This window comes from Lycium barbarum, chromosome 11 (assembly GCF_019175385.1).
Source record: "Lycium barbarum isolate Lr01 chromosome 11, ASM1917538v2, whole genome shotgun sequence".
In the NCBI taxonomy this organism is placed as follows: Eukaryota; Viridiplantae; Streptophyta; class Magnoliopsida; order Solanales; family Solanaceae; genus Lycium; species Lycium barbarum.
This window is the reverse complement of record NC_083347.1, coordinates 79,581,587-79,598,881: the sequence shown is the minus strand read 5'-3', so window position 1 is coordinate 79,598,881 and position 17,295 is coordinate 79,581,587. Positions and strand designations below refer to the sequence as shown.

The 17,295-nt window shown below is 37.3% G+C and overlaps 1 pseudogene; it reads right to left on the bottom strand.

The window, feature by feature from the left end:
• Positions 1 to 1,700: 1,700 nt before the first annotated feature.
• Positions 1,701 to 16,533, bottom strand: LOC132619941 (nuclear matrix constituent protein 1-like; annotated as a pseudogene).
• Between the last annotated feature and the right edge of the window lie 762 nt (positions 16,534 to 17,295).

Genomic DNA, 17,295 nt, shown 5'->3' with positions numbered 1-17,295 from the left:
TTGAGTACCAGGCTCAGCATAGCAGGGCACTTTTGCCACCGCAGTTAGATTTGTGTTGGGCGCCAGGCTCAGTATAGTCCCATAGTTAGTTATTTCTTATGACCAGTAGGGAGTAGAGTGCAGGACTGTTTTTTTTAGCTGAAAGCACCTTCAGTTATAAAGTAAGATGTTGAGCATGACTTAGTGTACTAGGTTGGCTGCGCTTCAGTTTGAGTAAGACGTGGGGTATGGGATGTTTTTCCCGCATCAACAATATGAAATGTCAAGTTATAGAGGATATTCACTGCATTTAGAGGTCGTGAAGTGACCGATGTTGAGCATGAATTCTTTTCCATTAACTAATATATGTTATGCTTTAGCTTCGCATAGCAAGAGTTCAAGAAAGATAGTCAGAATGTTGATAATTTGTATTATATCCAAGGAAGAAAAAGGAAATTGAGTCGTATGACGGGTTGTTATAGGTTAAGCACAAGTGGGGGAGTGTCTTGTGATATACCGAGCCAATGAAAGATTGTTGTTACAATTCTAGCCGAAGAAAGACCAGCGAACCTAACAGGATTGGTTGAGGTGATCAAAAGGTCAAGTTGAGCACGGATCGATTGTTTTCATCAGATTGGAGCTTAGTCTTATATGGAAGTGAATACACAATTGCATTCAGGCAAGGTTATCCCTTTTATCAAAAGTTTAGTAAAGGTTGAGAAGTGTATGTTTAGCTTGTATAATGGTGCCTTGGATGCTAGAGTGGAGTTTTACTCTTGACACAGTTTCACGATTTGCAAGTTCAAAAAGATTCTTTGAGATGTATATGATGTTTTACCCTATGAAGGTAATAAAATTCTGACTCGATATACCGAAGCAGTTTTTCTAGACCTATTAAGGTCACTACGAGTGTTTTTGGAAAATCTTTAACATAGATGACTTGTCCTCAGGCTTTCTGGGCTTAAGGAACCAAGGGTTCAAATCAATATTGGTGTTATTGCTATTGCAGTGATCATATGATTACAGTTTTCACAAATACTAAGAGTACTTAGATGTGTCGAGTGTCATACCCCTTTTTAACCGGGATAAAGTAGAGTACAACATATTGGTGATTCATGTTTTTGTTTATTTTAAGGAGTCGCCACCTAATTATTTATGCTGAATTAGGACACCTAAATTTATTAAAGTTATGTTTAAAGTTAACTCTGTTTAAGGTCTGCGAACTTAAGATTCTAGGTAAGGGTTCAATTAGTCTAAAGGGAAGGTATTAGGCACCCTTTAAGACCCACTAACAATGGTTAACCGACCGGACTTATGATTAGTTAGGCTAAGTGTAAATATAGTATTATAGGAAAGAAAATAGCTTTGTAAATATAGCTAAAGTTACAGATAGATATATAAGAATGTTGTTTAAAATAGGATGTGTAGAAAAATAAAGTATGTATTACTCTTGGAAAAGGATTCATTATTATTAGAGATGGTCATTCATTGACTTTAAATAGAATTACCATGAAACTAAAATAAAGTTTTATAAAATGATATTAAGTTTAAAGTAAATGGATGGTCTTTAGTAAGACACTTATCCAGGCAAGTATGAATTTGGAAGGACAAATTTACGATGTGGTAAACTGATAACTTATCCGATTCCATATGTCTAAATGTCGCGTTTTATGTCAGAGGAAGTATTCTATTAACATCTAAAGCGAAACCTTGAAGGAAACTTAGCCTTAAATTATAGTGACTTAAATCTTAGTAATTAGTCATACAAATACAAATAAAAGGTTAGGCACGCCAAACATATAAACAAGCATCATCAACAAATACGTTAGCCAAAATAAACTCCCGACACAAAGATTGGATTATTTCGTAATTTCTTTTTGAGCGATGTAAGACTTGAGATGATTCGAGGGTGCACGGCTCCGGGTGATAGCGGCGTCGTTGAGTCTCAAATGAGACTCTTCGACTCCGGTGTACATGCAAAAAAAAAACGAGGAAAATGAAAGATTAGTGAGGATAAACCAAACTTTAACTGTATATATAATACCAAGGCCAAATGAAACGTAGATTATTTTCCATAAGCATACTTTCTATTGAAAGCAATTTCTACCAGTGCACCTATACTTCTCATTTTGCAACTCTTTGACTCAACCTATAGTATACCACAACCATTCCTAGATTCCTTTCATGCTATTCATCCAATGAGGTAATCACTTACTAATGTAATCAACATAGAATGGATATTATAGACCTTTTTACGTATTTAGATGGCTGATGACAACCAACGAGGTACACAATAATTCAAGATCAGCTTCTTCATGCAGATTATAGCAAAATCAGATCCCCCTTCTCTTTAGCATAGTCTTAATTTTATCTCTTTAAACATAAGAAGATAGGTCTCTATTCACCTCTTAGATACATCAGGGAAAAGGACATAATCAAAAGGATTGAGAACTCCGTTAATTGTCTAAACTCAAAGGTAATTTATTCATCGCTCGACATGATTCCAACAAATCACAACAAATTGAAACTGGGATGAATACATTTAGTCATTTTATTTACTTTTGACTGGACAAACTTAGGGAGAAAATTTGTCTAAAGGGGAGCACAATTCCAGAGATCGTGTCCTAAGGCTCTTTCAAGGGGAAAAAGGAATTACAAATAAACCCTTTAATTCACAACAGTTTTTTTAGAAGCATCAAGCACAATCTAATAGGTTAGCAATAACAGCCAATCCATCTACATACTTATGGGCTACCTAACACTACTAACTTATCAAGTTCACTAATTTTGAAATTCTTGTACATTACATCAGAAATTGAAAGAGTGAGATGTGAACAACCTCAAGACAACCATCATGATGTAAAAAACTGCCACACCTTTCTACCAATGGACCCTCTACCTCGGTCCTCAGATTCGAGTTTACTCATGTCATCCTCATCCTTGTCGCTATTATTCTCATCATCCCCGAGAGTGTGCTCTTTAAGTTCATCTTCACCGCAGTACTCAAGAGTATAGTTTAACTTTTTTCTTAGATCCCTCTTCTCCACAAACTTTGCTGAATCACCATTTACATCTATGCCATCCTGCAGTGTCTTAAACAGCATCAATAGCAAGAAAGAGAAAAACATTGGGGCATCCTGGAAAAAACAAATAAATAACAAACAGCATGACGCCTTAGAGCAAATACTTTACCCTGACAACCCTATCTACAGGTAAATTTTGATTTTTAGTGCCCCTATACGATGTAACATGCACCAAGGAAGTTTGGCTGCCATTCTCATTCCCTATTTCCACTGCTTGAAAGGAAGCAACTTCATCTTTCCCTGCTGCTTGAAAAGGACGATCCTCATAACATATTTCCGCATCTTTACTCTTCTCACCACCTGCAGATTGATCGGCTATCTTCGTCTCTACGCTGATCATTAAACATAATAATTTTAACATCATGTCCAAGTTGAGCTAAAAAAATAATCTATAAGTTGTTAAAATTTCAAATTAGCTCGTTTTTTCTTAATCACAAATAATACCAAACGTAATTAAGAGGAAAAATAATATATACTAATTGTGGCCTACATATTAATGTGGTTCCTAGACAGCTAGATCCTTTCTTTCTCTCTTTATTCTTCCTCTATTTCTATTTTCTTTCGGGATCCCTGCCTGCACCCCACTATATAAGTATGATACATTTATTGATAAGGGACAATAGTGTCTATGTAAAATGTTTGATGATTTTACACGCTCTGAAAGGTTGTACAGACTATTACTATTATTATTTGGTTAAGTCCTATAATGTAAAGTGTCTTGACTTAATGTTAACGAGGTATTTTAACAAACTGCAGTTCTAACGAAATCAACAGTAAGTATAGTTTCCAAACAATGGTTGTTGCATAAAATGCTCTCGTTGGTTTAAAAGGTAGTTTTGCTTTTAATGCAGAAAGGTTGTTGCTTCTCATTCAAAGGTTTTCATGGGTTTAATATGCCAAACTTTCTGGCTCAAGCAAATAATGTGACAAGTCAAACAACTAATGTAACCTAACAATTACGCATGGGCTCATGGCAGATAAGCAAATCAAAGGGGGAATAAACATAATTAGGCTTTAGACTAAACACAAGCTTCTCAATTAAGCATGCACAGCCAAATTCCTCCAGATTTCTTATATATACAGCAGTGGGAGCAACTCCCACCTTAATTACTTTATGCACATTCAAAAACTGCAACTTCCATCTTGTGTCTTCTGAGATTATAATGCCTCTCCCCAGGATTTTGCACAGTTGAAGTGGATGGTTCACACCTCTTCCTCCGTTCAACCGTCGTGACACTTTCAGAATGACCCTCACTATCATTAGCATCAATATCAGTCACTGTTGTTTGAGAAATTTGTCCGCGAGTCCGCTTCTTTGGGATGGTAATGGCTGCTGTTCCAGCAACTCTAAAATCACCCCTGCTCTGACTAATATCTTTAGGACGTCCGTCATTTGGCAATAGTTCAGCATGCTTTCCAAGGAAAACCGCAGCTTCTTCAATCACTGCCTTCACAGTGCGTGTTCGACGAATTCCCTTTCCAGATCTTTTTCTAGACTCAGATTGCTCGGATTCCTCTGGAACCTCTTGTATTCTACTATCCATGTCACTTTGATAATCAACAGTTGTACGCCTCGTACCTCCGATACTGTTGTCAGGTGGTAGATGCTTCACACTTGGACCTTCAGCTATATTTTGGTCTCTTATTTCTATACCAAATATCTTACACGGCTCGGAAGGTTGCCAAGATGAATCCATGACCAGAGCTTTTCTATTTGGGGACAAGCTAAGAATCTTTGCAGTGCATTTGCGGAACCAAGAAATCCCAGAATCAGAATATTTTCGTTCAATCTCAGCAGGAGATCTCTCAAAATTTTCTCCGAAAGAAGCAACTTTTTCCATAAGTTCGTCTCCCGGCAGAGAAAGAAGAGATTCTTCATTATCACCTGTTTCGCCCAATGGAAAGTTAGAAGAGGCATACTCTCTAGCAATTCCCCCACAATCTTCACAGTCCTTAATCTTTTCAACAGATGCAAGAAAATGGCGTCTCTCCTTCACAAACTGTAGGCGCTGCTCCTTGAGCTTCTTGTTAAGAACACCTAGAGCATCCATGTCCTTGTGCAGTTCATATTGGTGATTTTCCAACTGCTTCTTATTCAATTCCATGTCTTGTTTTTCTTTCTCTAACCTAAACCTTTCAGCTCTTATGTCGTCCATTTCCTTCTGAGTAACTTGTTTCAAAGAACTAATTTCATCAAGTGCTTTCTCTCTCTGGTCATGAAGTGATTTTTCCTTCCATTCAAAACTTTTGTGCATTTCTTCCTGTTTATTCTGCAGATCAGTCTCAAGATCTCTTCTCCGAGCCTCAAAATCACAAAGCAATATGTTATGTTCATTTTCAGCTTTCTTAGTTAACAATAACTGTTCGTACTTCATTGTTGCAGCAAATGATTCTTTCTCCAACTTAAGAGCTTCACAATCTCGCCTGACAATCCTCAGTGGAAAGCTTATTTTTCCTCAATTGTCCGTCTTCAGTATGTCGCAAGTCATCAAGCCTCTTTTTCTCTTCTTGGAGTTGTTGCAACTCTTTAGTTACAACAGTTCTCTTCTCATCCAGTGCTTCCCACTGTTTTTCGAACACCATTTTGTCTTCTTTCAGATCTTCACCCTCCTTCAAAATCAACTCTTGCTGATGTTTGTACCTATGAATCTCCCTTTTCAACTCTATTTGCAACCGGAGAAGCTCAGCCCTTTCTACTTCACTAACTTTAAGTTTTTCAGTTGCTTCAGAAACATCGAGTTCCTTCTGACTAAATTCAGCTCTTATCTTATGCAGCTCATCTTTGAGATTTAGCTCACTTTGTTTATCAGAAACTGTTCCCTTTCTCACCAACTCCAGCGTTTTCTCCTAGGCTTTGAGAAACTTTTCTCTCTCTTCTACTGCTTTCAACTTCCTCTCAATGTCCTTTTCTCTCTCTTTAAACCTTTCTAACTCAGTTTCCAGTGGTTGCTCCCTTTCTATGAGTTTTCCCTCTGAATGGTTGAGATCCATTTCCCTTTGTGTCAAACCATCAAACTTCTCTCTCAGCTCTTTGTCAAACAAATTTCTCCTTTTATTCAAATCCAACTTATGTTCCTGTTGTTCAGCATCAAAATCACCTCTAAGTTCATCAAGAAGCTTCTGAATCTCTTCCTGAAAACAATATTTAGCATCAGCTCAAGTCCTAGAACTAAAAAATTGCACATTAAACTCCTGGACCAGTGAACTAACAATGATATTTTAGATTGACATGTGTAAATCTTTTAACAGCAAGGTAAATGTATCAACTGTTTCATCCTCCATATTTCGGCATCACTATGAAGCTTCAGCAAAAGAATAACGTATACAGCCTCGGAATAACAACAAATAGGAAAATTGGCAAGTCACATTAATAGACAAACATAGCAAACAATTACAGAAAAGCTTAGCAGGTTAGCCAGCAAGCAAAATAGGTTAGCCACCAGAAACCACAGCATCCTACATTGTTTGAACAAATACTAAGTGTTCATTTTAAATTCAGAAAATGAATATCAAAAGAATTTTATCAAACAAATTAATAAAAGAAATTAAATTAATAGGCTAAACAGCGGAGGTGTAGTCACCCAAAAAAAAAAAAAAAAAAACCACAGTGGATGTGTAGTAAATCTAAGGAGAAACTAACTATAAGGTTTTATTAGCATCCAAAACGCATAATGGACGCTAAGGTGAATTTTATAATTGTATCTCTTGCATAAAACTACAGTCTCATTAATATATGTTTCTCAACTCAGATTCTTTTTCTGCTAATAGGTACCAACAGAGCTTCTAGGTTGAGAGTTGGGTCTTGGAACATAGGGACATTGACGGGAAAGTCGATAGAGTTGGTGAAGATTATTAAGAATAGGAATATCAACGTAGCATGTGTTCAGGAAACCAGATGGGTAGGAGCCAAGGTGAAGGATGTAGACAGGTTTAAGTTGTGGTACGCAGGAGGCTCGAGAGATAGGAATGGAGTAGGCATTTTAGTGGATACGGAACTCAGGGAGCATGTTGTGGAGGTTAAGAGGGTGAATGATAGGATGATGATAGGAGGGATGACTTTTCACATAGTTAGTGCTTACGCACCACAAGTGAGTTTGGACGAGGAGGTCAAGAAGCGCTTCTGGGAGGAGCTGGACGATGTTGTGAGAGGTATCCCGCACACCGAAACGATATTTGAGGGAGGTGATTTTAATGGCCACATAGGGAGCAATCTTTTCATTCAATTATGAAGTAATTAGAAGAGATTGTGTTTAAACTATGATGCATGTCTTCTAAAATACTTGTCCCACCTTTTAAAGGGAGGCTGATGAGTCTTATTGAGTACCTATGTAACAACCCCCCCCCCCCAACCACACACACACAATTACCCCTCATGTATACATGTCCTCCCACCATCACCTCATGTATACAAGGGTCCCCAAATCGACGTAAATTGAGTATCTCTACCAGATTCCAGTAGTGAGCGCCACTTGCATTTCCGTGGAGGCATTTATGTTGTTTCCTTTCATTTACCCATTTCTTATCCGGTTCACGACCTGAATATTTCATTATGTACTTGAATATTTTAGAGGCTCCAAACCTGTCTAGATATATGTTCATTTATTCAAAATCATATGTAATAGAGTCAAACCTCTATATAACAGCATCGTTGGGTCCGAAATGTTTTGGTTGCTATAGCGAATGGATGTTATACACCTATAACGGCATTGGCATTTAAATAATATATCGCTATTATAGGTAAAGGCGGGGATCAGAAATTGTTCAGGCTAGCCAAGGCGAGGGAGAGAAGGGCATGTGATGTGGATCAAGTGAAGTGCATCAAGGACGAGCATGACAAAGTATTAGTAGAGGAGACTCTCATAAGACGGAGATGGCAGTCATACTTCCACAAACTCTTGAATGAAGAAGGGGACAGAGACATTGTGTTGGGAGATTTGGAGCATAAAGGGAGGCGTCACGATTTTGGGTATTGCAGGAGTATTAAGGTTGAGAAGGTTAAGGGTGCTGTTCGTAGGATGCGCAGGGGAAGAGCGACCGGACCTGATGAGATTCCTGGGGAATTTTGGAAGAGCGCGGGCTCGGTAGGTTTGGAGTGGCTGACTAGGTTGTTTAATGTCATCTTTAAGACGGCAAGGATGCCCGAAGAATGGAGGTCGAGTGTAATGATCCCTCTATACAAGAAGAAGGGGGATATCCAGAGTTACAACAACTATGGAGGTATCAAGCTGCTAAGCCATACTATGAAAGTGTGGGAAAGGGTGGTGGAGATGAGGGTGAGGAGAGGCGTGTCTATTTCAGAGAACCAGTTCGGATTCATGCCGGGACGCTCAACTATAAAAGCCATCCATCTCGTGAGGAGACTGGTGGAGCAGTATAGGGAGAGGAAGAGAGACTTACACATGGTATTCATCGACCTAGAAAAGGCTTACGACAAAGTTCCAAAAGATATCCTATGGAGATGCTTGGAGGCTAAAGGTGTACCTGTGGCGTACATTAGGTTGATCAAGGATATCTATGAGGGATCCAAAACCAGGGTAAGGACAGTAAGAGGAGACTCAGAGCACTTCCCAGTTGTGATGGGGTTGCATCAAGGATCAGCTCTTAGTCCGTTTTTATTTGTCTTGGTGATGGATGGATTGACGTGGCAAATTTAAGGTGAGGTGCCATGGTGTATGCTTTTCGCGGATGACATAGTCCTGATCGACGAGACTCGTAGTGGAGTTAACGCTAAGCTGGAGGGTTGGAGACATACCTTGGAATCTAAAGGGTTTAAGCTGAGTAGGACCAAGACAGAGTACTTGGAGTGTAAGTTCAGTGAAACACCTCAGGAGGTTGGCGTGGAAGTGAGGCTTGGTACCCAGGCCATCCAAAAGAAAAGTAGTTTCAAGTATCTTGGGTCTATCATGCAAGGCAGCGGGGAGATTGACGATGATTTCACACATCGTATTGGGGCAGGGTGGATGAAATGAAGGCTCGCTTCCGGAGTGCTATATGACAAGAAGGTGCCACCACAACTTAAGGGCAAGTTCTACAAAGTGGTGGTTAGACCGACTATGTTGTATAGGGCGGAGTGTTGGCCAGTTAAGATCTCTCACGTTCAAAAGATGAAAGTTGCCGAGATGAGAATGTTGAGATGGATGTGTGGGCACACCATGAGTGACATGATTAGAAATGAGGCTATTCGGGACAAGGTGGGAGTGACCTCGGTGGAAGATAAGATGCGGGAAGCGAGACTGAGATGGTTTGGGCATGTGAAGAGGAGAGACAGATGTCCCAGTGCGGAGGTGTGAGAGGTTGGCCATGGATGGTTTCAGAAGAGGTAGAGGTAGGCCGAAGAAGTATTGGGGAGAGGTGATTAGACAGGACATGGCGCAGTTACAGCTTACCGAGGACATGACCTTAAATAGGAGGATTTGGACGATCCAGATTAGGGTAATAGGCTAGTAGATAATCTCGTTATCCTTCCTTATTAGTAGGCGCATTATCGCAGTATAATTTCTTATGCTCTGATTTCTGCTATTAGCTGTTATTTCCTGTACTTTGATTATCCTATTTTATCTGTGTCGCTTTCGTTATTTGCATTTCCATATCGCTTTGAATTTCTTAGCCTTATCTGACCTCTTTTATGCTTTTTATTGAGCCGAGGGTCTTTCGGAAACAGTCGTCCTACCTTGGTAGGAGTAAGGTTTGCGTACACTCTACCCTCCCCAGACCCCACGTTGTGGGATTTCATTGGGTTGTTGTTGTTGTTGTTGTATCGCTATTATAGGTAAAAAAGATCCATAAAATCTAATTTTTCATTTTTCATTGCCAAATCCTAAGCTTAATCACACTTTGTGTAACAAAGGAAAATCTTTTAATGATGAAAATATATATTCATATACTAATATTCTTTATCATAAATAGTGTATCAAAGTACAAAAATATTTGGTCAAAATCTTTACACTTCTTGTTGGTAATCATAGATATTCTATTTTTATAAATATGGTTATTTATTATATTACCAAAAAAAAAAAAAAAAAAGATAGCTGTTATGGGGGGAGGGGGGATAATTTTACAAAGAGCGTACTGTTATGCAGATGGTTGTTGCTTTTATAGGTAAAAAGCAAAGTAAAATATAACATAAGAAATACGGTTCTGGAAAAACTTAGCTGTTATAGAGAGGTGGTGTTATACGCGGATGCTGTTATAGAGAGGTCTGACAGTACAATGTTAGCAGTTTGGGATAGTTTACTTACTTTTTTGATGAAGAAAAATAGCAAATCGATGGGGATAGTTTATTTACTTATTTCCTCATCAAATTTATATTATTGTTAGAATATGGGAATGCTGTTAATGTGATGGTCCATGAAGGACACATCAGATGTGACAAATACAGGCTAGGGATTCGTTGAGCAGGGAAGCTCTACCAGATGCCGGTCGCGACCCCCTAGTTTGGGTCGTGACACCTAAGTGAATACTTTTTATTACTACAATGAAGAGTACCCAGAGAGTGAGGTATACAAAAGTTATGTACAATAGCACGCTAAGCTTGGAGACCTTAGAATTATAAGAATATCTACCAATACATTCTTCGGTTTACCAAAGAGGTAACTGCTGTGAGCTTTATACTTTAAAGTATGTATAAGTTGAGCTATCCCTTCAAAATATCTTCACTTTCTTTCCTCCCAGAAAACCAACAAAATACGAGCTGGAACTGTATACTATATGACGTTTACATCCTTCCGTAGATTATTTTATGAACAGCAGCAAAGTAATTCCTTAACAGATTACATCTCGACATATCTCCACCTACGAGCTGGAACTGTATACTATATGACGTTTACATCTCCACATCTTTCTCATGCATTGTTCCTTGGTTTCTCAAAAGCAACAAGCTTCCAATATGTAAACCTACATTGTGTACAAGTTTTTTGAAGTACTTCTTACAGATTGTGATGCTATCAGATTGGACTGGACTATTCACTCACCTATAGTTAGAGGTTGTCCTAGAAAAATTCAGTCCTTACAAAAAGAAACTATTTTCAATTTAACCTTGCCCTGTTACCTCCCCCCCCCCCCCCCCCCCCCCAACCCCCACCCCCCAATCTTCAAGCTAAGAGCTTCCTAGAAATGGCTTACAAGTTCCAAACCAAACAAAATACTCAAAATTCCTCTCTAAGTTTTGGCTGCTATAATGTAGATTGCATTTAAGCATGTACTTTGGCATCCATAACTCTCTAAGCTTAGAAGTCACAACAAGCATAGAGAAATATTATATTCGACAAGCAACTTTAGTACTTAGGGAGGGGTAGTGGGAACAGAGATGCAATTATGCAATTAGTAACATTGCCAGCAGGATAATATAAGGAGTCCAACTCACCCTTTCTCTAGTGTTCAGCTTCTCAGCGAGAAAATTCAATTCCTTCTCCTTCATCTCCAATTCAGCTCTGTAACACTCTAACTCCTGCAACCGTACTAAAAATAACTAACTGTATCAAGTAACACATTTGAACAGGACAACAGAAAAAGAAAAGAAAGCGTCGAATTATTCTGACACGCACTTGTTCCTTTTTAGTCACATCTGCAACCTTCTTGCTTATATCATCATCTCTTTTCTTCAGAGCTATATTAGATGGATAAATCCTTTTCTGTTCTTCTTCAAGCCTCTTTTCCTTATGCTTGTGAGCCACATCCAAATCATTCACCTTTTCTTCTCTTTCATTGAGGCTCCTCCGTCCTTGACATAGTTTCTCTTCCTTTTCTTGCAGCTTCCTTTCCCACTCCCTAAAATCCTCCTTGTGCTTGGAAAATCTCGCTTCATGCACTTCTTTCCTGATGAAACAGTAGAAAGGGAGTCAAGTAAAATCAATCAAGATATCTCCAAAAAATGGAGAAAAAGGCAACTATAGTCCTTGTATATCTAATACTCTGCAGTCAAGGAGGCACGCTCCCTTCTAAGCACGCTTTCCCGAATTTCAAGTTCACGCAATTTCCTCTCAAACTCAAAATTCATTTTGTTTGCCTCAGCAAGCTTGGCATTTGCAGCATGAGACTTTCCTTGCTGTTCCAAAGACTTGTCCTGATAACTAACAGCCACAGTTCTAGCATCAGCCAACTCAGTTTCAGAAGCAAGCTTAATCTGTTCATGTTCTGCATGTGTTTGACGCAGAGCCTTCTCAAGCTGCATCAGCAATGAGTGAATCAACAAGGGAAAGTAAAATGGAGACAAACAAAAACCTCAAGATAGCATGTACCAAGCACTTAGTAAATGCATAAATGCAAATAGTTACACGCATACAAAATGAACACATCTACGTAATCTTAAAACAGTCCACTCGTCATAATTGTATCAGTTTCTTCTTTTTCCATTTCTGGACATTAAATGTGTTGATTAGAGAAATAAATAAATAGTAAATAAAAGCTTCATCTATGGTCCCAGCCCCAAGGGTAGTGTATTGACCACCTAGTCAGCACAGCAATCATTTTGAGGAAACTTGTATCACAAAAATCAACAGGAAAAATATCTTGGACTAAGTTTAGATGTTCTATGAGGAGAGAAAACTTCTCTAAAGCGGGAAAACTCCAAGGTACTTCAGGCGGAAATAAGAGATCTTTTCGAAAAAAAATCTAATGAATATTTACTAAAGGAAAGCACCAAGAGACGCAATCGTTGAGTAGTACAACAATCTGCAATATGCATGTTAGCGTTCTAGTTCCGTGTGAAAGGAACTCAGAAAATTAACCGTTTTATCAATTTCCTGTAAAATTTCATTTTTAGTCTTTTTACAGAAAAAGGATCAGAGAGCTGAACATGTGTGCTTTAAGTTACAAATAATTTTCTTTTTGCATTTAAAGTATCTTTGATTTTTTTTCCTTCCACACAACCAACCATACAGTCATTAGTATAGTGTTCCACAACTTCTAGTCATCTTTCTGTAGTCCTCTTATATTCTAATAATGCAGCAGGTAGGTTCTAGTAACACCAGTTAACTTCAAGAAAATTAAAAGGCATGTACTAATCCGGCTTATGATTTTGCAATTTATGAATGAGTACTTTTTACTACCTCTTTTGTAGACTGTTGGATCAAGCAAGCCTCTTTGGCTACTAGCCATGAACACAGTCTACCTTATAAGGTGTTTGTTTCTCCATATCAAATTTTATTGTTATACTGTTCTTGTTATCTATTTTGGAACAAAGCTATATATCCATCCAGACTTCAAAGAGAAAGGCCACCCCTATATTTATTCCATACTATCCTTGTGAATCGGAAGAGAAAATGAGAGGAACGCTTCTTTATTCTGCTATACATCCTAGCCAACCCTGTTTTGAGCTCGGTAACCTTGCATCTTATACATTCAACAACTACTACTAGCAAAATGGAGCCACTGACATTTCTTGAATATTTGGAGTAGGCATTAGAACAAACAATTACTCAAGTTATGACAATTGTCTATATGCCGGAAGTACAAAAGTTGTCAATGATAACGCAATGGCAAGTCCTACCAAGTCTTCATCATCCCATGGACTAAGGATCTACTTATGGCTTTCCTTTGTTACTCCTGGTACCCTTCTATATAATTTGGTTGGAGATGTCTCGAGTAAATAATGAAGACTTATCCACAAAGAAAAAAAGTAAGAGCAGGATAATGCAAGGAATGATATGTTCCCTTCAGAAGGCTACTAAAATTGCTTCTCAAATGTGTTGAAGCAAGGATGTTTTGAGTTACGGATGCAGAATTGATCTGTAGCACAAATTTTGAATGATAGCCAAGGTAGATTGTTGGTAGATGTAAAATAGAAGAAGCAAATTCATTCAAACCAAATTCAGTACAACCTATGTACTGTTTTGTTCATATCGAATACAATCCAGTTACCAGTTTCAAAAAAAAAAATTCATTCAAACCAAAAACATTTGTAATTGTTTTGTTAATTTTTGGCTAGCAAACCTGGTACTAACCCATTTTAGTGAATCCTGTTGGCTAGCTTAACACAAACTATTTTACTTTCCTCGTGTGTTAATGGTAATAAAGTTTTCATGATTTTTCTCAAAAAAATGATATCTATGGTATCCCTAAAAGAACTAGTTTTTTTTTTTTTTTTTTTTAACTGGTAATATTTAAAAGAAACTCTAAGGACCCGTTTGGCCATAAGAATTATTCACTTTTTTCCGGAATTGTTTTTCACTTTTTTCAAAAATTAGTGTTTGGCTATGAAAATTCCAAATACAACTTGAAGTTGCATTTGGAATTTGAAAAACAAGAAAATCTTGTTTTTCAAGTTTTTCACCTTTTTCACAACCAAAACAAGTACATTTTAACAAAAAAATACTATTTGCAAAAACTATGGCCAAACACAACTCCAACTCCAAAATTCCAAAAAAAGTGAAAAAGTTTTTGATTTCTATGGCCAAATGCTACTTAGTTTTGAAAACAAAAGCAATCCAATCCAAAAGGTGAAACTCAGTTGCACTGTGCTTTTTCATTTTTGGTGTAAACAAGAGTACATAGAAGACACAGAGTCTCTATAGAGTAGTAGACAGTTTTTTCTAGCTTACTAGTCTTCATGCTTCTTTCCCTCTGTATCTATGGTTTAACAGCTCTTTTTGCGAATCAATACAAACTTGTTACCCTTTTTTTTTTTTTAAAAAAAAAAAAAGAAACTCTTAGTTCATGGAACTAGAAAAAAGAATTATATGTAGCCAAAGGAAGATATGAGAGGCTAGCAACATTGTTAGGTCATGATTGTAACATGCTAACGTACCATTAAAATAACATTTGAATTCTACTGCACATCCATGCAAATTAATAATTGCTGCAAGTTATGACTGCAAAAGATCAATTTGGGGGGAAAACATTTTGAGAATAGTATGATTTTATAGACAAAAGTACAAAGATAACATTTTGGACAAAAACTAGCTGCTATGCTGAGGAAACTTCTGCCAGCTCCAACTACATATGAATTAAGTTTCATAAATAGGGAAATTTGATTGCAGCCACTGTTTCCCTATTTCTATATCACAAATGGCAGACAAAGTAACACCAGTTTCACCGAAAGCAAGTGTCTTGGTTCCTAAGAGCATACACAAACTCAAACGCAGCATTCATACACTCTATCAAACAAACAGGACTTAACAGAAAGGAACATCGCATAATTTAGAGTTACAGTCAAATAATATTCGGCAGTTAAAAATATTTGAGAATATAAATACTGCACAGAAGAATAGTAGAAGATCTTACATGAAGCACACATTGCTTTTTAGAAGCCAAAGCATTTCTCAAATTTTGCTCTCTTTTCAACTTGGGCGATGGAAATCAAATGAGCAGACTGCTGACGGTTGAGAGATTCATGTAGTTGTGCAAGTTCTTGTCTAAGTTCATCATACTTGGATGTCCATTCATTTTTCTCAATCAATACAAGCCCGATATTATACTGATAATCAAAAAGCTGCCCGTAAAACAACAATTAATTATTAAGCTGTCCATGAACAACAGGAATATATAGTAATTATTAAAATAGAATCCACAGCAGAGCACTTGTATGAAGAGCTCGAGTGCAAAGGTGGGGATAGGAATTTGTATAGGCTCGCTGAGACGAGAGAGAGGAAGTCTGGCAACCTGGACCAAGTGAAGTGCATCAAGGACGAGAATGGAGAAGTGTTGATAGAAGTGGTACACATTAGATGGAGATGGCAGATGTTCCATAAGCTCTTGGATGAAGAAAGGGACACAGATATCGGGGGTGTATCAGAAACAGCCTAGGTAGAGGTGCGTACACTCCATCCTCCCCAGGCCCACTTGTGAGATTACACTCAGTGACGGGCCACATGCATCCAAGGGGTGTCGGACGCCCCTTGGCCGAAAAATTACAATATGTATATACGTAAAAAGAATTTATATATATATATATATATATATATATATATATATATATATATATATATATATATATATACTATGTGTTTGAACCCCTTAATTTCGTCATATATTTACTTTTTTATATTTTTACAGCCCTTAGTATAAATTCTAGTTCTGCCACTCATTACACGAGGTATTTTGTTGTTATTAAATCACAATCCACCAGTAGAGTTAAGAAATAAGGAAAAATACGTATTGACACTCCAAAGTATCTTGTAAAATTAAATTTTAGTACCTGTTTTTCAAGGTTGGCAATGTTTTGGAGCAGGGCTTGGTGGTGACGTGCTTCCATTGCAGCGTCGTCTAGGAATCCAACATCCTTGAAGCTCCTCCAATCTTCAATATCCTTTCTTGGAGGTTCACTCCTTGGCCACATAATATTAAAAATATGATGCTAACTTTTTTTGGCAAAATGGCAGTGTAGCAGCACCAGACACTGTTCCCCGCCCCACTTTCTTTTTTCTTTCTCTAAGTTCAACATGTAGGTGGATAAGGGACTTACTTTTGCGCCAAGTGTCTTCTTCTCCCACCCTCTCTCTCTCTACTTTTCTTTCCCATTTTTTTCACCATACAAAATTAACACCAATGTTTTCCAAACAATTAATCATTGTTGATACTCAATTTTGGCCATCCATATTTTAATTAATGCATCAAGTTTTTTAAATTTCAAACAGTGTGTTAAAAGTATTTTCTAAACCATTTTGGTACTTTTGCCATTTCATTAGGTAAAAAATCCTACTATATTATATATATAATTTTAAATATTAATTATGGCTAAAATAAGTGTTTTAGTTAAGTACGTATATTAAGTAATCAGATTAAGGTCATTAGTTCATTTTCGTCAATAAATCTTTTAATTTGTTAATATCAAAAAGCTTTATTAATGAAAAGAGTAGTGTGATTTTAAAAAATTCAATCAATTATGGCTATTCGTTTAAAGAAAGGTTGTGATTGAAATATTTTTGGCTACACTTTAAGGAGGAAGTGGCTGGTACTTAAAGTCAATTTTTTACCATGTTTTACTTAAAAAAAAAAAAAAAAAAAAAAAAAAAAAAAAACCAAACACAACAACATATTCAGTGAAATCTCACAAAATGGGGTCTGGGGAGGGTAGAGTATATGCAGACCTTAACTCTACCCGGGATATATAGAGATTATTTCCGGTAGACCCTCGGCACAAGGACAAGTAATTCAAAACAGTATATAAAATCACAGCCAAAAAAAAAAAAGCATGATAAAACTGTTTGGAAAAAAAAAATAGCCATTACCACAAATTAATACGAGAATCGAAGTACAATAAACAACATATAGTAGCAGAAATCGAAGAACAAGAAAC